The 21,153-nt window shown below is 49.2% G+C and overlaps 1 protein-coding gene across 6 annotated transcripts in view; it reads left to right on the top strand.

The window, feature by feature from the left end:
* dab2ip (DAB2 interacting protein) overlaps positions 1-21,153 on the top strand; it is a 362,460-nt gene that overhangs the window by 224,452 nt on the left and 116,855 nt on the right. The gene's annotated exons all lie outside the window — the stretch shown is intronic.

The raw sequence follows: 21,153 nt of genomic DNA on the forward strand, positions 1-21,153 counted from the left end.
CAAGGTTACAGATATATAGAAACATTGGGGTAACAGTCACCCTGCTATAGTTCCAGGGGTACCCAGGGCACAAATAAGCACTCACCCCAAATCCCCCCCTAACTGGCCTTCAGGCTGGGCCCCCTTAGCCCATAACAAGGTTACAGATATATAGAAACATTGGGGTAACAGTCACCCCGCTATAGTTCCAGGGGTACCCAGGGCACAAATAAGCACTCACCCCAAATCCCCCCCTAACTGGCCTTCAGGCTGGGCCCCCTTAGCCCATAACAAGGTTACAGATATATAGAAACATTGGGGTAACAGTCACCCCGCTATAGTTCCAGGGGTACCCAGGGCACAAATAAGCACTCACCCCAAATCCCCCCCCTAACTGGCCTTCAGGCTGGGCCCCCCTTAGCCCATAACAAGGTTACAGATATATAGAAACATTGGGGTAACAGTCACCCCGCTATAGTTCCAGGGGTACCCAGGGCACAAATAAGCACTCACCCCAAATCCCCCCCTAACTGGCCTTCAGGCTGGGCCCCCTTAGCCCATAACAAGGTTACAGATATATAGAAACATTGGGGTAACAGTCACCCCGCTATAGTTCCAGGGGTACCCAGGGCACAAATAAGCACTCACCCCAAATCCCCCCCTAACTGGCCTTCAGGCTGGGCCCCCTTCACTTCACTTCACTTCAGTCCACCAATGAGATCTCAGACCTACTGGTAACACTACTAGTCCTGCTCTGAGGAGCGACATTATTACAGACAGAGCCAAGACTCTCAGGATAATCTGTTCCTCACACCTAGTAGGGTGTAGGGGGTGGGTGCAATGGGTGCCAATGCTGATAATACTGGAATTAAGGCCGTTATAGGTTCAGCTGGAGATACTGGCTTAGCCGTGTGTTTATTGGCCGTCTGAATACATTATGGAGCAGATATGCTGTTCCCTGGGTAACCGCTCATATCACTCTGAACTTTGGACCAGAGCAATGGAATTTACAATCTGTGTCTGATCCCGACTGAGAGGCCCAATATTATATGGCAGCTATTCCCCCGCCTGGTACTGATATAACATGGAATTTGCCTATTGCTGTCAGATGTGATTGGGCCTCCATGGCCTTATGGCTCCTCCCTCCCATTTGTATAAATACAAATATACAGAGAAGGAATGTTCTGGGCACACAATAAGCTGTACCCCCATACTGTACTGTCTAAGGGAAACACTATGGCACCCCCTACCCATATGTATAAATACAAATATACAGAGAAGGAATGTTCTGGGCACACAATAAGCTGTACCCCCATACTGTACTGTCTAAGGGAAACACTATGGCACCTCCTACCCATATGTATAAATACAAATATACAGAGAAGGAATGTTCTGGGCACACAATAAGCTGTACCCCCATACTGTACTGTCTAAGGGAAACACTATGGCACCCCCTACCCATATGTATAAATACAAATATACAGAGAAGGAATGTTCTGGGCACACAATAAGCTGTACCCCCATACTGTACTGTCTAAGGGAAAAACTATGGCACCCCCTACCCATATGTATAAATACAAATATACAGAGAAGGAATGTTCTGGGCACACAATAAGCTGTACCCCCATACTGTACTGTCTAAGGGAAACACTATGGCACCTCCCTCCCATATGTATAAATACAAATATACAGAGAAGGAATGTTCTGGGCACACAATAAGCTGTACCCTCATACTGTACTGTCTAAGGGAAACACTATGGCACCCCCTACCCATATGTATAAATACAAATATACAGAGAAGGAATGTTCTGGGTGATGGGAGTTGCCAGACTGCCGTAGCCTATCCCCGACTTCATGTAAATCCAAGTTATTCCAGGAAAACAAGGCCAGTTATTTGGGTTTTCCCCTGCAGAATCCCCTCTGTTTGGACACATGAGCGAGTGGGCCGCGCATTGGCCAATGTACCTTGTGACCGGGAGGCTTTGGGGATATACAAGGCTCCGCATGTTAATGATTGCAGAGCTGCAGAGCCGGCCCAGGGATGCAGGGATCCTTTCCTCTCATCCAGCAGTTTGTCCCCTTTTTCCAGAATGACAACATGGGGCGGAAAAAAAAGTAAGTCGGGCAGCGCCCTGTATCTGGTACCATATATATATATATATATTGTATAATATACACATAGCCCCTGGCTACAGGCTTTGAGCATTCTAATGCTCTGATTGGTTACAGGTTGGGCTAGCCCTGTGATCATTCTAATGCTCTGATTGGTTACAGGTTGGTTTAAGTCTGCCATCATTCTAATGCTCTGATTGGTTACAGGTTGGGCTAGCCCTGCGCTCATTCTAATGCTCTGATTGGATACAGGTTGGGCTAGCCCTGCGCTCATTCTAATGCTCTGATTGGTTACAGGTTGGGCTAGCCCTGTGATCATTCTAATGCTCTGATTGGTTACAGGTTGGGCTAGCCCTGTGAGCATTCTAATGCTCTGATTGGATACAGGCTGGGCTAGCCCTGTGATCATTCTAATGCTCTGATTGGTTACAGGTTGGGCTAGCCCTGTGATCATTCTAATGCTCTGATTGGTTACAGGTTGGTTTAAGTCTGCCATCATTCTAATGCTCTGATTGGTTACAGGTTGGGCTAGCCCTGCGCTCATTCTAATGCTCTTATTGGTTACAGGTCGGTCTAGCTGCGCTCATTCTAATGCTCTGATTGGTTACAGGTTGGGCTAGCCCTGCGCTCATTCTAATGCTCTGATTGGTTACAGGTCAGTCTAGCTGCGCTCATTCTAATGCTCTGATTGGTTACTGGTTGGGCTAGCCCTGCGCTCATTCTAATGCTCTTATTGGTTACAGGCTGGTCTAGCCCTGCGCTCATTCTAATGCTCTGATTGGATACAGGCTGGGCTAGCCCTGCGCTCATTCTAATGCTCTGATTGGATACAGGCTGGGCTAGCCCTGCGCTCATTCTAATGCTCTGATTGGTTACAGGTTGGGCTAGCCCTGTGATCATTCTAATGCTCTGATTGGATACAGGTTGGTCTAGCCCTGTGATCATTCTAATGCTCTGATTGGATACAGGTTGGGCTAGCCCTGTGATCATTCTAATGCTCTGATTGGTTACAGGTTGGTCTAGCCCTGTGATCATTCTAATGCTCTGATTGGATACAGGTTGGGCTAGCCCTGTGATCATTCTAATGCTCTGATTGGATACAGGTTGGCCTAGCCCTGTGATCATTCTAATGCTCTTATTGGCTACAGGTTGGTCTAGCCCTGGGATCATTCTAATGCTCTGATTGGTTACAGGCTGGGCTAGCCCTGCGCTCATTCTAATGCTCTGATTGGATACAGGTTGGTCTAGCCCTGGGATCATTCTAATGCTCTGATTGGATACAGGTTGGTCTAGCCCTGGGATCATTCTAATGCTCTGATTGGTTACAGGCTGGGCTAGCCCTGTGATCATTCTAATGCTCTGATTGGATACAGGTTGGTCTAGCCCTGTGATCATTCTAATGCTCTGATTGGATACAGGTTGGGCTAGCCCTGTGATCATTCTAATGCTCTGATTGGTTACAGGTTGGGCTAGCCCTGTGATCATTCTAATGCTCTGATTGGATACAGGTTGGCCTAGCCCTGTGATCATTCTAATGCTCTTATTGGCTACAGGCTGGGCTAGCCCTGCTATCATTCTAATGGCTCTGATTGGCTACAGGCTGGTCTAACTCTCTGGTTACAGGTTTGTCTAGCCTTGTGATCATTCTAATGGCTCTGATTGGCTACAGCTTGGTCTAGTCCTGCGATAATTCTAATGCTTTGATTGGTTACAGGTTGGTCTAGCCCTGCAAGCATTCTAATGTTCAGATTGGCTACAAGTTGGTCTAGCTCTCTTATTGGTTAGAGGTTGGTTTAGCCTTTTGATTGTTATAATGCTCTGATTGGTTACAGGTTGGTCCATCCCTGGGATCATTCTAATACTCTGGTTACAGGTTGGTCTTAACAATGTATGTAAAATTGACCTGACAGGCCGACAGATCAGCTTCCTGTGCATGTGGGACAGGAAGTGAAGAAGCCAAACATGGCCGCCACCAACCTCTGAATTTTCAGTTCAGTTATGGGGGAGCAGGTCCTTCTGGGGGTCTTGTGGCTTTAGTTGCAGAGACTAGAGGGGCTACTATGGGGGACACTATGGTTCCAGTATGGCTTTTATTCTCCTTTAAATGATTTCCTACACTCCGAGCCAATCTGTGGGGGTTACACGGTATGAAAGCCAGGGGGGCGGCGGGTCTGTTTATAGAACAGAGATATGGAGCCCCCACTTGGCGCTGTCTGGCTGTTGGGAAATCATGTCATATTAATTGCCAGTCACTCTCCTGTTCTGCAGGCAAAAGGGAAAACGTGTCAATCCTCATTGAAACTGTCATTTATGTGTAAAATCGCACTTTTACCGTGTCAGAGGCACCGTGTAACATCGCCGGGGTTTTACGGCAAAATCCAGATGGGTTCTCCGCCGGCAGCCGTAATATTTATAATCTCGTTAATTATTGCCAAGGGAGCAGGAAAGGCAGACGCAGGTAATTCAGCCGTTTAAACCCACTGAGATGGGGGCGGGGACTGAGTGCGAGGGGAGGCGAGCCCTATTAATAAGCAAGCGGAGCCCGAGTATTAGCGGAAATAAACAGGGATGTTACAGGGAGGGAGGCAACTTGCCCTTAGAAAAGCATTCACTGGTTACCTAGAAATAGATATACAGCACAAGGTTATAGCTTCTTGCAGAACATAGACAGTACAGTATGGGGGTACAGCTTATTGTGTGCCCAGAACATTCCTTCTCTGTATATTTGTATTTATACATATGGGTAGGGGGTGCCATAGTGTTTCCCTTAGACAGTACAGTATGGGGGTACAGCTTATTGTGTGCCCAGAACATTCCTTCTCTGTATATTTGTATTTATACATATGGGAGGGAGGTGCCATAGTGTTTCCCTTAGACAGTACAGTATGGGGGTACAGCGTATTGTGTGCCCAGAACATTCCTTCTCTGTATATTTGTATTTATACATATGGGTAGGGGGTGCCATAGTGTTTCCCTTAGACAGTACAGTATGGGGGTACAGCTTATTGTGTGCCCAGAACATTCCTTCTCTGTATATTTGTATTTATACATATGGGAGGGGGGTGCCATAGTGTTTCCCTTAGACAGTACAGTATGGGGGTACAGCTTATTGTGTGCCCAGAACATTCCTTCTCTGTATATTTGTATTTATACATATGGGTAGGAGGTGCCATAGTGTTTCCCTTAGACAGTACAGTATGGGGGTACAGCTTATTGTGTGCCCAGAACATTCCTTCTCTGTATATTTGTATTTATACTTATGGGAGGGAGGTGCCATAGTGTTTCCCTTAGACAGTACAGTATGGGGGTACAGCTTATTGTGTGCCCAGAACATTCCTTCTCTGTATATTTGTTTTTATACATATGGGAGGGAGGTGCCATAGTGTTTCCCTTACACAGTACAGTATGAGGGGTACAGCTTATTGTGTGCCCAGAACATTCCTTCTCTGTATATTTGTATTTATACATATGGGAGGGAGGTGCCATAGTGTTTCCCTTAGACAGTACAGTATGGGGGTACAGCTTATTGTGTGCCCAGAACATTTCTTCTCTGTATATTTGTATTTATACATATGGGTAGGGGGTGCCATAGTGTTTCCCTTAGACAGTACAGTATGAGGGTACAGCTTATTGTGTGCCCAGAACATTCCTTCTCTGTATATTTGTATTTATACATATGGGAGGGAGGTGCCATAGTGTTTCCCTTAGACAGTACAGTATGGGGGTACAGCTTATTGTGTGCCCAGAACATTCCTTCTCTGTATATTTGTATTTATACATATGGGTAGGAGGTGCCATAGTGTTTCCCTTAGACAGTACAGTATGGGGGTACAGCTTATTGTGTGCCCAGATCATTCCTTCTCTGTATATTTGTATTTATACATATGGGTAGGGGGTGCCATAGTGTTTCCCTTAGACAGTACAGTATGGGGGTACAGCTTATTGTGTGCCCAGAACATTCCTTCTCTGTATATTTGTATTTATACATATGGGAGTGAGGTTATATTGGCTACTGACCTTTCCTTTGGGCTCGGTGTGATTATTATTTATTAATGGCATTTGGAGGGCGGAAGTGATGGGGACGGGAGGCCACCGCCACTATTTTTGCATCAGAAATGGCTAGAAACCTAATCCAGTAATTGGAAAGGCATTAACGTCGGCGGTTTTATTTTGTGCGAATGCCGTAGCGTCTCCATAGGAAGATAATAATCTGCAATATAAATAGCGATGTCATTGGGGAAAGGACTCTGCTGGGCGGGTTACAATGAGGTCTTTAAAGAGAAATGAGGCTTTGCTTTCCCTTTCATTTTCTATAAAGGTTAAGTAATGTGGGTGGGTGTTATTGTGTCTGTTATATAGTGCCCCCCCATCACTTGGGCTCTTTCACGCTATGGATTAAAGGCAAACTATAACACATATGTTGTTTGGATATAGGAGATACGTCGATGATTATTTCTTTAGAACGCTCTGGAATCAACCAGGGAAGGTCTGGTGGTGGAAATTGGGGCATCTATTGTATCTACTGTGCAACCACCCGATTGGGATCTAATAAGTTATAGCAACTAAACCAATGGCAGCAGTGGGTTCAGAGAATGATGCTAGCTTTGGGTTGGATAGTTAGCTCTTGTGCACTATGGGCTGTTAGTCTGTTAGGGCGAGCTTTGGGCACTGCCAGTGGGAAGTGTGTTGGGGTTGGGCTTTCCTGCAGTACCTACTGGCTGTTAGTCTGTTGGGGTTGGGCTTTCCTGCAGTACCTACTGGCTGTTAGTCTGTATGGGTTGGGCTTTCCTGCAGTGCCTACTGGCTGTTAGTCTGTATGGGTTGGACTTTCCTGCAGTGCCTACTGGCTGTTAGTCTGTATGGGTTGGACTTTCCTGCAGTGCCTACTGGCTGTTAGTCTGTATGGGTTGGGCTTTCCTGCAGTGCCTACTGGCTGTTAGTTCTGTATGGGTTGGTACTTTCCTGGCAGTGCCTACTTGGCTGTTAGGTCCTGATATGGGTTGGGTTGGGCTTTCCTGCAGTGGCCTACTGGCTGTTAGTTCTGGTATGGGTTTGGGGCTTTCCTGCAGTGCCTACTGGCTGTTAGTCTGTATGGGGTTGAGGGCTTTCCTGCAGTGCCTACTGGCCTGTTAGTCGGTATGGGTTGGACTTTCCTGGCAGTGCCTGACTGGCTGTTAGTTCTGTTAATGGGGTTGGGCTTGTCCTGCAGTGGCCTACTGGCTTTTAGTCTGGTTGGGGTTGGGACTTTTCCTGCAGTGCCTACTGGGCTGTTAGTCTGTTTGGGGTTGGGCTTTCCCTGCAGTGCCTTACTGGCTGTTAGTCTGTAATGGGTTTGGACTTCCTGCAGTGCCTGTGGCTTGTTAGTCTGTTGGGTTGGACTTTCCTGCAGTGCCTACTGGCTGTTAGTCTGTTGGGGTTGGACTTTCCTGCAGTGCCTACTGGCTGTTAGTCTGTTGGGGTTGGGCTTTCCTGCAGTGCCTACTGGCTGTTAGTCTGTTGGGGTTGGCTTTCCTGCAGTGCCTACTGGCTGTTAGTCTGTATGGGTTGGGCTTTGTTGGGTTGGGCTTTCCTGCAGTGCCTACTGGCTGTTAGTCTGTTGGTTGGGCTTTCCTGCAGTGCCTACTGGCTGTTAGTCTGTATGGGTTGGGCTTTCTGCAGTGCCTACTGGCTGTTAGTCTGTATGGGTTGGGCTTTCCTGCAGTGCCTACTGGCTGTTAGTCTGTATGGGTTGGACTTTCCTGCAGTGCCTACTGGCTGTTAGTCTGTTGGGGTTGGGCTTTCCTGCAGTGCCTCTGGCTGTCAGTCTGTAGGGTTGGCTTTCCTGCAGTGCCTACTGGCTGTTAGTCTGTATGGGTTGGGCTTTCCTGCAGTGCCTACTGGCTGTTAGTCTGTATGGGTGGGCTTTCCTGCAGTGCCTACTGGCTGTTAGTCTGTATGGGTTGGGCTTTCCTGCAGTGCCTACTGGCTGTTAGTCTGTATGGTTGGGCCTTTCCTGCAGTGCCTACTGGCTGAGTCTGTATGGGTTGGGCTTCTGCAGTGCCTACTGCTGTTAGTCTGTATGGGTTGGCTTTCCTGCAGTGCCTACTGGCTGTTAGTCTGTGGCGGTTGGGCTTTCCTGCAGTGCCTACTGGCTGTTAGTCTGTATGGGTTGGCTTTCTGCAGTGCCTACTGGCTGTTAGTCTGTATGGGTTGGGCTTTCCTGCAGTGCCTACTGGCTGTTAGTCTGTTGGGGTTGGGCTTTCTGCAGTGCCTACTGGCTGTCTTAGAGTTGTATGGGTTGGGCTTTCCTGCAGTGCCTACTGGCTGTTAGTCTGTTGGGGTTGGGCTTTCCTGCAGTGCCTACTGGCTGTTAGTCTGTGGGGTTGGCTTTCCTGCAGTGCCTACTGGCTGTTAGTTTGTATGGGTTGGGCTTTCCTGCAGTGCCTACTGGCTTTACTTTATGGGTTGGGCTTTTGCCTGGCTGTAGTCTGTTGGGGTTGCGCATGCTACTGCTGTTAGTCTTGGGTGACTTTCCTGCAGTGCCTACTGGCTTTAGTCTGTATGGGTTGGGCTTTCCTGCAGTGCCTACTGGCTGTAGTCTGTATGGGTTGGGCTTTCCTGCAGTGCTACTGGTAGTCCTCGCAGTCTACTGCTGTTAGTCTGTAATGGGTTGGGCTTTCCTGCAGTGCCTACTGGCTTTTAGTCTGTATGGGTTGGCTTTCCTGCAGTGCCTACTGGCTGTTAGTCTGTATGGGTTGGGCTTTCCTGCAGTGCCTACTGGCTGTTAGTCGTATGGGTTGGGCTTTCCTGCAGTGCCTACTGGCTGTTAGTCTGTTGGGGTTGGGCTTTCCTGCAGTGCTACTGGCTGTCAGTCTTTTTGGGGTTGGGCTTTCCTGCAGTGCCTACTGGCTGTCAGTCTGTATGGGTTGGGCTTTCCTGCAGTGCCTACTGGCTGTTAGTCTGTATGGGTTGGGCTTTCCTGCAGTGCCTACTGGCTGTTAGTCTGTATGGGTTGGGCTTTCTGCAGTGCCTACTGGCTGTTAGTCTGTATGGGTTGGACTTTCCTGCAGTGCCTACTGGCTGTTAGTCGGTATGGGTTGGACTTTCCTGCAGTGCCTACTGGCTGTTAGTCGGTATGGGTTGGACTTTCCTGCAGTGCCTACTGGCTGTTAGTCGGTATGGGTTGGACTTTCCTGCAGTGCCTACTGGCTGTTAGTCTGTTGGGGTTGGACTTTCCTGCAGTGCCTACTGGCTGTTAGTCTGTATGGGTTGGGCTTTCCTGCAGTGCCTACTGGCTGTTAGTCTGTATGGGTTGGGCTTTGTTGCAGTGCCTACTGGCTCTTAGTCGGTATGGGTTGGGCTTTCCTGCAGTGCCTACTGGCTGTTAGTCGGTATGGGTTGGACTTTCCTGCAGTGCCTACTGGCTGTTAGTCTGTTGGGGTTGGGCTTTCCTGCAGTGCCTACTGGCTGTCAGTCTGTTGGGGTTGGCTTTCCTGCAGTGCCTACTGGCTGTTAGTTTGTATGGGTTGGGCTTTCCTGCAGTTGCCTACTGGCTGTTAGTCTGTATGGGTTGGGCTTTCCTGCAGTGCCTACTGGCTGTTAGTCTGTATGGGTTGGGCTTTCCTGCAGTGCCTACTGGCTGTTAGTCTGTTGGGGTTGGGCTTTCCTGCAGTGCCTACTGGCTGTCAGTCTGTATGGGTTGGACTTTCCTGCAGTGGCCTACTGGCTGTTTAGTCTGTTGGGGTTTGGACTTTCCTGCAGTGCCTACTGGCTGTTAGTCTGTATGGGTTGGGCTTTCCTGCAGTGCCTACTGGCTGTCAGTCTGTATGGGTTGGCTTTCCTGCAGTGCCTACCTTTTGGTTGGGCTTCCTGCAGTGCTACTGGCTGTTAGTCTGTATGGGTTGGGCTTTTCCTGCAGTGCCTACTGGCTGTTAGTCTGTATGGGTTGGCTTTTCTTGCAGTGCTACTGGCTGTTAGTCTGTTGGGTTGGGCTTTCCTGCAGTGCCTACTGGCTGTTAGTCTGTTGGGGTTGGGCTTTCTTGCAGTGCCTACTGGCTGTTAGTCTGTATGGTGGGCTTTTGCAGGCCTACTGGCTTAGTCTATGGGGACTCTGCAGTGCCTACTGGCTGTTAGTCTGTTGGGGTTGGGCTTTCCTGCAGTGCCTACTGGCTCTTAGTCGGTATGGGTTGGGCTTTCCTGCAGTGCCTACTGGCTGTTAGTCTGTTGGGGTTGGGCTTTCCTGCAGTGCCTACTGGCTGTCAGTCTGTGGGGTTGGGCTTTCCTGGCAGTGCCTACTGGCTGTTAGTTTGTATGGGTTGGCTTTCCTGCAGTGCCTACTGGCTGTTAGTCTGTATGGGTTGGGCTTTCCTGCAGTGCCTACTGGCTGTTAGTTCTGTTGGGGTTGGACTTTCCTGCAGTGCCTACTGGCTGTTAGTCTTTTGGGGTTGGGACTTTCCTGCAGTGCCTACTGGCTGTTAGTCTGTATGGGTTGGGCTTTCCTGCAGTGCCTACTGGCTGTCAGTCTGTATGGGTTGGGCTTTCCTGCAGTGCCTACTGGCTGTTAGTCTGTATGGGTTGGGCTTTCCTGCAGTGCCTACTGGCTGTTAGTCTGTATGGGTTGGGCTTTCCTGCAGTGCCTACTGGCTTTTAGTCTGTATGGGTTGGACTTTCCTGCAGTGCCTACTGGCTGTTAGTCTGTATGGGTTGGGCTTTCCTGCAGTGCCTACTGGCTGTTAGTCGGTATGGGTTGGGCTTTCCTGCAGTGCCTACTGGCTGTTAGTCTGTTGGGGTTGGGCTTTCCTGCAGTGCCTACTGGCTGTCAGTCTGTTGGGGTTGGGCTTTCCTGCAGTGCCTACTGGCTGTTAGTCTGTATGGGTTGGGCTTTCCTGCAGTGCCTACTGGCTGTTAGTCTGTATGGGTTGGGCTTTCCTGCAGTGCCTACTGGCTGTTAGTCTGTATGGGTTGGACTTTCCTGCAGTGCCTACTGGCTGTTAGTCGGTATGGGTTGGACTTTCCTGCAGTGCCTACTGGCTGTTAGTCTGTTGGGGTTGGGCTTTCCTGCAGTGCCTACTGGCTGTTAGTCTGTATGGGTTGGGCTTTCTTGCAGTGCCTACTGGCTGTTAGTCTGTATGGGTTGGACTTTCCTGCAGTGCCTACTGGCTGTTAGTCTGTTGGGGTTGGGCTTTCCTGCAGTGCCTACTGGCTCTTAGTCGGTATGGGTTGGGCTTTCCTGCAGTGCCTACTGGCTGTTAGTCTGTTGGGGTTGGGCTTTCCTGCAGTGCCTACTGGCTGTCAGTCTGTTGGGGTTGGGCTTTCCTGCAGTGCCTACTGGCTGTTAGTTTGTATGGGTTGGGCTTTCCTGCAGTGCCTACTGGCTGTTAGTCTGTATGGGTTGGGCTTTCCTGCAGTGCCTACTGGCTGTTAGTCTGTTGGGGTTGGACTTTCCTGCAGTGCCTACTGGCTGTTAGTCTTTTGGGGTTGGACTTTCCTGCAGTGCCTACTGGCTGTTAGTCTGTATGGGTTGGGCTTTCCTGCAGTGCCTACTGGCTGTTAGTCTGTATGGGTTGGGCTTTCCTGCAGTGCCTACTGGCTGTTAGTCTGTATGGGTTGGGCTTTCCTGCAGTGCCTACTGGCTGTTAGTCTGTATGGGTTGGGCTTTCCTGCAGTGCCTACTGGCTTTTAGTCTGTATGGGTTGGACTTTCCTGCAGTGCCTACTGGCTGTTAGTCGGTATGGGTTGGGCTTTCCTGCAGTGCCTACTGGCTGTTAGTCTGTTGGGGTTGGGCTTTCCTGCAGTGCCTACTGGCTGTCAGTCTGTTGGGGTTGGGCTTTCCTGCAGTGCCTACTGGCTGTTAGTTTGTATGGGTTGGGCTTTCCTGCAGTGCCTACTGGCTGTTAGTCTGTATGGGTTGGGCTTTCCTGCAGTGCCTACTGGCTGTTAGTCTGTATGGGTTGGACTTTCCTGCAGTGCCTACTGGCTGTTAGTCTGTTGGGGTTGGGCTTTCCTGCAGTGCCTACTGGCTGTTAGTCTGTATGGGTTGGGCTTTCTTGCAGTGCCTACTGGCTGTTAGTCTGTATGGGTTGGGCTTTCCTGCAGTGCCTACTGGCTGTTAGTCTGTTGGGGTTGGACTTTCCTGCAGTGCCTACTGGCTGTTAGTCTGTATGGGTTGGGCTTTCCTGCAGTGCCTACTGGCTGTTAGTCTGTTGGGGTTGGGCTTTCCTGCAGTGCCTACTGGCTGTTAGTCTGTATGGGTTGGGCTTTCCTGCAGTGCCTACTGGCTGTTAGTCTGTATGGGTTGGACTTTCCTGCAGTGCCTACTGGCTGTTAGTCTGTATGGGTTGGGCTTTCCTGCAGTGCCTACTGGCTGTTAGTCTGTTGGGGTTGGGCTTTCCTGCAGTGCCTACTGGCTGTTAGTCTGTATGGGTTGGGCTTTCCTGCAGTGCCTACTGGCTGTTAGTCTGTATGGGTTGGGCTTTCCTGCAGTGCCTACTGGCTGTTAGTCTGTTATGTTATTTTGTTTATACCTTGACTATGGGCGGAGCTAACCCGTGCCAATGAGAAACCATTGCTATCCTAATACTCCTGTGCCTCCAGCATGTCTGAGTCTAGCGCCACCCACAGGCAGTGGAGAAGACATGACAGATAACCAAGGAAAAGAGACCGCCAAAAGCAAATAATAAATAATAATTTAGTGCCTGGCACAGAGTTGGCATTGGGTTTAGGCTCCGGTGCCACCAATGGGCCGTGTCGCTGCCGATCCCATTGGCCCAGTCTCCTGCTCGCCGGCTCCTGTCTCTGGTTCCCGCGCGCTTGCCCCCTGCTGGGAGATAATCAGGATAAATGTCTCAATCCTCCTGATTAAACATGATCTATTTAACATTTTAATCAGCCCCTGGGCGAGAGCGGAGGAAACGCTTCTTTTGGCCACTCCTTCCCGCCGCGGAACATTAGTATATCGATGTGTGGGCTTCCCCCAATAGCGTAATCTCCCCTGTTCCACCATAACGTCTTTAACCCTTTCCTTCCGCTTACCCAGAATGCACTGCTTCGGCACTGATACAGAGCCTCCTGCCTTCTATTTGGCCAGTGTCAGTAAATGACCCCCAGTGACTCCCCTTTTTTAATAGAGGGTACATTATACTCTGTATAATCAGCAAGTCTGTGTGTCATAGAACAGCAGTGACATCACTAAGTTATGACGTCACTAAGCACTCTTTATTATATAAAGTATATCTCAAACAGCCCCCCCCCCAGCCCAATAAATAGTGACTGTCTGTGGCACCTTACAGCCCCCCTGGCATTCCCAGTACCCAGAGGCACAAACAGCCCCCCCCAGCCCAATAAATAGTGACTGTCTGTGGCACCTTACAGCCCCCCTGGCATTCCAGTACCCAGAGGCACAAACAGCCCCCCAGCCCATAAATAGTGACTGTCTGTGGCACCTTACAGCCCCCCTGGCATTCCCAGTACCCAGAGGCACAAACAGCCCCCCCAGCCCAATAAATAGTGACTGTCTGTGGCACCTTACAGCCCCCCTGGCATTCCCAGTACCCAGAGGCACAAACAGCCCCCCCAGCCCAATAAATAGTGACTGTCTGTGGCACCTTACAGCCCCCCTGGCATTCCCAGTACCCAGAGGCACAAACAGCCCCCCCAGCCCAATAAATAGTGACTGTCTGTGGCACCTTACAGCCCCCTGGCATTCCCAGTACCCAGAGGCCACAAACAGCCCCCCCAGCCCAATAAATAGTGACTGTCTGTGGCACCTTACAGCCCCCCTGGCATTCCCAGTACCCAGAGGCACAAACAGCACCCCCAGCCCAATAAATAGTGACTGTCTGTGGCACCTTACAGCCCCCTGGCATTCCCAGTACCCAGAGGCACAAACAGCCCCCCCCCAGCCCAATAAATAGTGACTGTCTGTGGCACCTTACAGCCCCCCTGGCATTCCCAGTACCCAGAGGCACAAACAGCCCCCCCCCCCAGCCCAATAAATAGTGACTGTCTGTGGCACCTTACAGCCCCCCTGGCATTCCCAGTACCCAGAGGCACAACAGCCCCCCCCCCAGCCCAATAAATAGTGACTGTCTGTGGCACTTACAGCCCCCCTGGCATTCCCAGTACCCAGAGGCACAAACAGCCCCCCCAGCCAATAAATAGTGACTGTCTGTGGCACCTTACAGCCCCCCTGGCATTCCCAGTACCCAGAGGCACAAACAGCCCCCCCCCAGCCCAATAAATAGTGACTGTCTGTGGCACCTTACAGCCCCCCTGGCATTCCCAGTACCCAGAGGCACAAACAGCCCCCCCAGCCCAATAAATAGTGACTGTCTGTGGTACCTTACAGCCCCCCTGGCATTCCCAGTACCCAGAGGCACAAACAGCCCCCCCCCAGCCCAATAAATAGTGACTGTCTGTGGCACCTTACAGCCCCCCTGGCATTCCCAGTACCCAGAGGCCTATGAATGTGCCTATGGTTGGTGCCAGGGTAACGGAGAGTCTGTGAGATGAGTTTCGGGGCTACTTAGAGACTTTGCCCCCTGTTATTCTCTCTATATCCGGGGGGGGCTATCAGTGCTGCATTAATGGGCCCCACGTTCTCACAGGCCGGATTAGCCGATCACCTGACTCTGCGGTTTGCTGCCGATTTAACGCGCGTCAATCATGCCCCATCCGTGCGTCCGCAGGGGGGGGGGGCATCCTATTGGCCGGCACTGTCAGTTATCTGGTGTGTAACGTGAGCAAAGGCTTTGTGTCCGGGGAACAAAAGGCAGCGCTGGCTCCTGGGGCTCAGGCATCAAATATGTCCCGCGAGTGGCGAAACTCCCTGTGCCCCATTGTCTGGCTCTGGCATTGCCCCCCCCCCCCCATGTAATATTACCCATGTGGCACCCTGGGGCATTTGTCCTGTGACTGTGCCATTATGGCTCATGTTCCAATCCAACCTGCTTCATGAGCCTTCCTCCCTGGCATCCAATGGCACATTGAGGGTTATAGCAATTACTTACAGGCACCGACGCTCCCGCTGTGATGTCACTTACCCACAGTGACATCATCAGTCATGTGAACAACCATGTTCGGGCCCAAAGAGTCCATGTCGACTCAAAGATGGCGCCATAAAGCATGGTCAGGGCCTACTTTGAATCCCAGACCAGACCTGAAAGCCTAGTGGGAAGGTCAGTTAGGGGAGATTTAGGGGTTCCCACCTTTCAGACTGGGGGAAACCCAAGTGGGGGGGGGGCGGGACGGTGACATCATAGGTAGGGTTGCCACTTGTCCAGTTTTGACTGGTTTTCAGTAGGGCTGTCCGGGCCCAATTTGGAAAACTGGACAGGATTCTCGAAGATTGATGCAGCGATTGGCCAATCGCTGATTGGTGCATCCCCCGAGACATCATGCCCCGCCTCCCTGCCCGGAGTGACCAGGCTGGAGAGGTGGCAACCCTAGTCACAGGGGAGGGGCGGATGATATTGGAGGCGTTGTCAATTATGTTGGGGGCGGGGTTATGATGTGGTGGTCGGTGATTGGCTGATTGCCACTGTCAATCCAAGAGTTCTGTTCGGTTTCACTAATTTGGAAAACCAAGCAGGGAGTTTTGACCCGGAAAACTGGGCAGGTTGTAGCCCTGGTAAGATTCGGGGTGCAACGTTACTGCCTTGGGGGGCCGGGTCCCGGGTTCAATTCTACCCTTGGAGCAGTATTACTAGTTGGGGGTCAGCGACAAGCTGCGTCTGATCGTAACGGCTTTAAACGCTCACTGACTCCGGCGGAATCTTTTGTCATTAATGGGAGAAATTCCAAAAACTGCCCCCCCCCCCCTGGCTGTGAATCTCTACTGTGACCTTTGCGGAGAATAATCCATATTGAGCAGAAGTGTTAGACACAAAGGCTCCTTGTAACGGGTTTATTCCCATCAGTGGCCATTAGCGGCGGGAAATTGGCGAGCGCGGAGATGCGCCACTGACCCAACCTGTGGGGGGCGCTATCATTCCATTTTGTGTCTAAAGGGGAAGGTAACCATAGCATTAGGGAATTATTTCTCTAAAGGGGAAGGTAACCATAGCATTAGGGAATTATTTCTCTAAAGGGCAAGTTAACCATAGCATTAGGGAATTATTTCTCTTTCTATTTTTCCTGTCTAAAAAAAGGCTACGTTAACCCTGGAGCTTTTAGAAAATAAAATACAGGCCCTGTTTACAAATGAGGAATATTTCTCCTTGAAGGGAGTGATGACCACAAAGGCGAATATAGCGAATGTTCTCACTTTCCCTTTGACCTATCAGGTGCGAGAACCCTCCCCTGCCGCAGCAATGAATCAATTCCGCATCTACAGGCTCCGCTACTGACAGGAAGGTCAATTATATAGAGATTTCCTATGTTTCACAGCCAGTCCCCCCCCCCTCAATGCACAGACCCCCCCCCCCCCCCAAGATCCTTGGGATGAATCCTATGAGCATCCATCACATGGATGGAGCTGATGTCAGGCCGGATTATACTCAGTCTCTTCCTTCATTCATTTCTGGGTGATGGTAGCTTCCCAGCCCCGGAGGGGAAATGACTTCTGCTACATTGATTCAGGAGTCGGAACCAGAAAAGAGAAAGGGACAGACAGACACAGTGACAGTTACACATAACTATAAACCCAGTGAGAATGAGGAATGAATGGGTATTGGGGAGTTGTATCAGGAGTCAGAACCAGCAGTGCAGAGAAGGGAAAGGGACAGACACAGTGACAGTTACACATAACTATAAACCCAGTGAGAATGAGGAATGAATGGATATTGGGAAGTTGTATCAGGAGTCAGAACCAGCAGTGCAGGGAAGGGAAAGGGACAGACACAGTGACAGTTACACATAACTATAAACCCAGTGAGAATGAGGGATGAATGGATATTGGGGAGTTGTATCAGGAGTCAGAACCAGCAGTGCAGGGAAGGGAAAGGGACAGACACAGTGACAGTTACACATAACTATAAACCCAGTGAGAATGAGGAATGAATGGATATTGGGGAGTTGTATCAGGAGTCAGAACCAGCAGTGCAGAGAAGGGAAAGGGACAGACACAGTGACAGTTACACATAACTATAAACCCAGTGAGAATGAGGAATGAATGGATATTGGGGAGTTGTATCAGGAGTCAGAACCAGCAGTGCCAGTGCAGGGAAGGGAAAGGGACAGACACAGTGACAGTTACACATAACTATAAACCCAGTGAGAATGAGAAATGAATGGATATTGGGGAGTTGTATCAGGAGTCAGAACCAGCAGTGCAGGGAAGGGAAAGGGACAGACACAGTGACAGTTACACATAACTATAAACCCAGTGAGAATGAGGAATGAATGGATATTGGGGAGTTGTATCAGGAGTCAGAACCAGCAGTGCAGGGAAAGGGAAAGGGACAGACCACAGTGACAGTTACACATAACTATAAACCCAGTGAGAATGAGGGATGAATGGATATTGGGGAGTTGTATCAGGAGTCAGAACCAGCAGTGCAGGGAAGGGAAAGGGACAGACACAGTGGGGACAGTTACACATAACTATAAAACCCAGTGAGAATGAGGAATGAATGGATATTGGGGGAGTTGTATCAGGAGTCAGAACCAGCAGTGCAGGGAAGGGAAAGGGACAGACACAGTGACAGTTACACATAAACTATAAACCCAGTGAGAATGAGGAATGAATGGATATTGGGGAGTTGTATCAGGAGTCAGAACCAGCAGTGCAGGGAAGGGAAAGGGACAGACACAGTGACAGTTACACATAACTATAAACCCAGTGAGAATGAGGAATGAATGGATATTGGGGAGTTGTATCAGGAGTCAGAACCAGCAGTGCAGGGAAGGGAAAGAGACAGACACAGTGACAGTTACACATAACTATAAACCCAGTGAGAATGAGGAATGAATGGATATTGGGGAGTTGTATCAGGAGTCAGAACCAGCAGTGCAGGGAAGGGAAAGGGACAGACACAGTGACAGTTACACATAACTATAAACCCAGTGAGAATGAGGAATGAATGGATATTGGGGAGTTGTATCAGGAGTCAGAACCAGCAGTGCAGGGAAGGGAAAGGGACAAACACAGTGACAGTTACACATAACTATAAACCCAGTGAGAATGAGGAATGAATGGATATTGGGGAGTTGTATCAGGAGTCAGAACCAGCAGTGCAGAGAAGGGAAAGGGACAGACACAGTGACAGTTACACATAACTATAAACCCAGTGAGAATGAGGGATGAATGGATATTGGGGAGTTGTATCAGGAGTCAGAACCAGCAGTGCAGGGAAGGGAAAGGGACAGACACAGTGACAGTTACACATAACTATAAACCCAGTGAGAATGAGGAATGAATGGATATTGGGAAGTTGTATCAGGAGTCAGAACCAGCAGTGCAGGGAAGGGAAAGGGACAGACACAGTGACAGTTACACATAACTATAAACCCAGTGGCGGATATACATGTTTAAGCCACTAATCACAGGCGCTGTGGGCCAATCAGACGCAGGACAATCTCCGCACAAATCAGCCAATAGGAGGAAGTTTGCTTTGCGTTTGCCGGGGGGGAGTTGGCGCTGCCACATTCGTTTCAGTTCAATTACTGCGCTGGGTATCGGGCCCAGGAAGGGAGCGAGGAGGGACGAGCAGATGTAGGTCAGTGCTGTACAGTACGGCAGTAGCTATTGGCTCATACCGGGCCCACTCTGCTTATCTCTCTCTCTCTCCAGGGCACAGCATTGTGGGTAAACATGGCGCTGAGGCTTCTGTGATAAATTACAGTGCCAAGTACAGCAGTATATTTTCTTTTAAAACACTGTTGTTTGGGTGGAGTTCCCCTTTAAAGCCACTAGACATAGATTGTGGTGAGTCGCTCAACCTGCTTTCCTTCCAGGAACCCATGGCAACCAATCCGATGCTCCCTTTTATCATTCTAACAGCAGAAGATCAATAAGAAAGGAGAGCTCATTGGTTGCCAGCGGTTACCGGCCCCGGGGGCAAACCCTTAGTGTTTGATTGCAAAACCTCCATTTGTTTTCAGTTTGTAATGAGGCCGTCACCTGATGAGACTGATAAATGTGCCGACAGCCTGGCCGCGCCCTTTAGCCTTCAGTATGGGGCAATAGAGCAGGGGGGCAGAGTGTAAAGCAAAGTGCCCCAGCTACAGGGAACTCTGAGTATCACTCATGTATTATAAGGGATAATGTACCCCCTACTGTAAATGATAAGGATATTAGCAGTCACTGAGGGGTTCTGTGCCCCCCATATAAAGGCACAAGGCTGCAGGCTGAGTTATACAGGGAACTCTGAGTATCACTCATGTATTATAAGGGATAATGTACCCCCTACTGTAAATGATAAGGATATTAGCAGTCACTGAGGGGTTCTGTGCCCATATAAAGGCACAAGGCTGCAGGCTGAGTTATACAGGGAACTCTGAGTATCACTCATGTATTATAAGGGATAATGTACCCCCTACTGTAAATGATAAGGATATTAGCAGTCACTGAGGGGTTCTGTGCCCCCCATATAAAGGCACAAGGCTGCAGGCTGAGTTATACAGGGAACTCTGAGTATCACTCATGTATTATAAGGGATAATGTACCCCCTACTGTAAATGATAAGGATATTAGCAGTCACTGAGGGGTTCTGTGCCCATATAAAGGCACAAGGCTGCAGGCTGAGTTATACAGGGAACTCTGAGTATCACTCATGTATTATAAGGGATAATGTACCCCCTACTGTAAATGATAAGGATATTAGCAGTCACTGAGGGGCAGATGAATAAGGAGGTGAGAGAGGAATGTACTGGGCACAGAGGGTAGGGAGGGGAAGCAGTAGCAGGGAACACACAGGGGCAGGTTCCTTAGCGAGTTACTAATTAAACTTGTTGCACAGTGAGAAGTTGATTCGCTGGGAGCCTGAATTCCGTGGGACGGGGAGGGGGGACACAATGTTGGGCAGGAGGATGCCATTTGTGGAAAGCAGATGAAGTGCAGCGTAAGGAGTAGATCCCCTCACACGTTGGTATATGGGGGAGAGGAGCAGTAGGGACCCATGGGGCCCCAGCCAGCGCTCTGTGAGGGCCAATCTGCCCCTATTTGCCATGTTATCCCAGTGACACATGACTGTAAATCCAATGACGGCAGTTTCCCACCCTGTGCCATATATTGATACAGAGTATGATGCAGAGCAGGAAGCTGTACCCGTATCAGTCACTTCCTGTCACTTCCTGTGCACTGATGCACCTACTGGCACCCTTTTTCTCTGTAATAATAAAACAGTACCTGTACTTGATCCCAACTAAGATATAATTACCCCTTATTGGGGCAGAACAGCCCTATTGGGTTTATTTAATGGTTAAATGATTCCCTTTTCTCTGTAATAATAAAACAGTACCTGTACTTGATCCCAACTAAGATATAATTACCCCTTATTGGGGCAGAACAGCCCTATTGGGTTTATTTAATGGTTAAATGATTCCCTTTTCTCTGTAATAATAAAACAGTACCTGTACTTGATCCCAACTAAGATATAATTACCCCTTATTGGGGCAGAACAGCCCTATTGGGTTTATTTCATGGTTAAATGATTCCCTTTTCGCTGTAATAATAAAACAGTACCTGTACTTGATCCCAACTAAGATATAATTACCCCTTATTGGGGCAGAACAGCCCTATTGGGTTTATTTAATGGTTAAATGATTCCCTTTTCTCTGTAATAATAAAACAGTACCTGTACTTGATCCCAACTTAGATATAATTACCCCTTATTGGGGGCAGAACAGTCCTATTGGGTTTATTTCATGGTTAAATGATTCCCTTTTCTCTGTAATAATAAAACAGTACCTGTACTTGATCCCAACTAAGATATAATTACCCCTTATTGGGGCAGAACAGCCCTATTGGGTTTATTTAATGGTTAAATGATTCCCTTTTCGCTGTAATAATAAAACAGTACCTGTACTTGATCCCAACTAAGATATAATTACCCCTTATTGGGGCAGAACAGCCCTATTGGGTTTATTTAATGGTTAAATGATTCCCTTTTCTCTGTAATAATAAAACAGTACCTGTACTTGATC

This window comes from Xenopus tropicalis, chromosome 8, assembly GCF_000004195.4.
Source record: "Xenopus tropicalis strain Nigerian chromosome 8, UCB_Xtro_10.0, whole genome shotgun sequence".
Lineage (NCBI taxonomy): Eukaryota > Metazoa > Chordata > Amphibia > Anura > Pipidae > Xenopus > Xenopus tropicalis.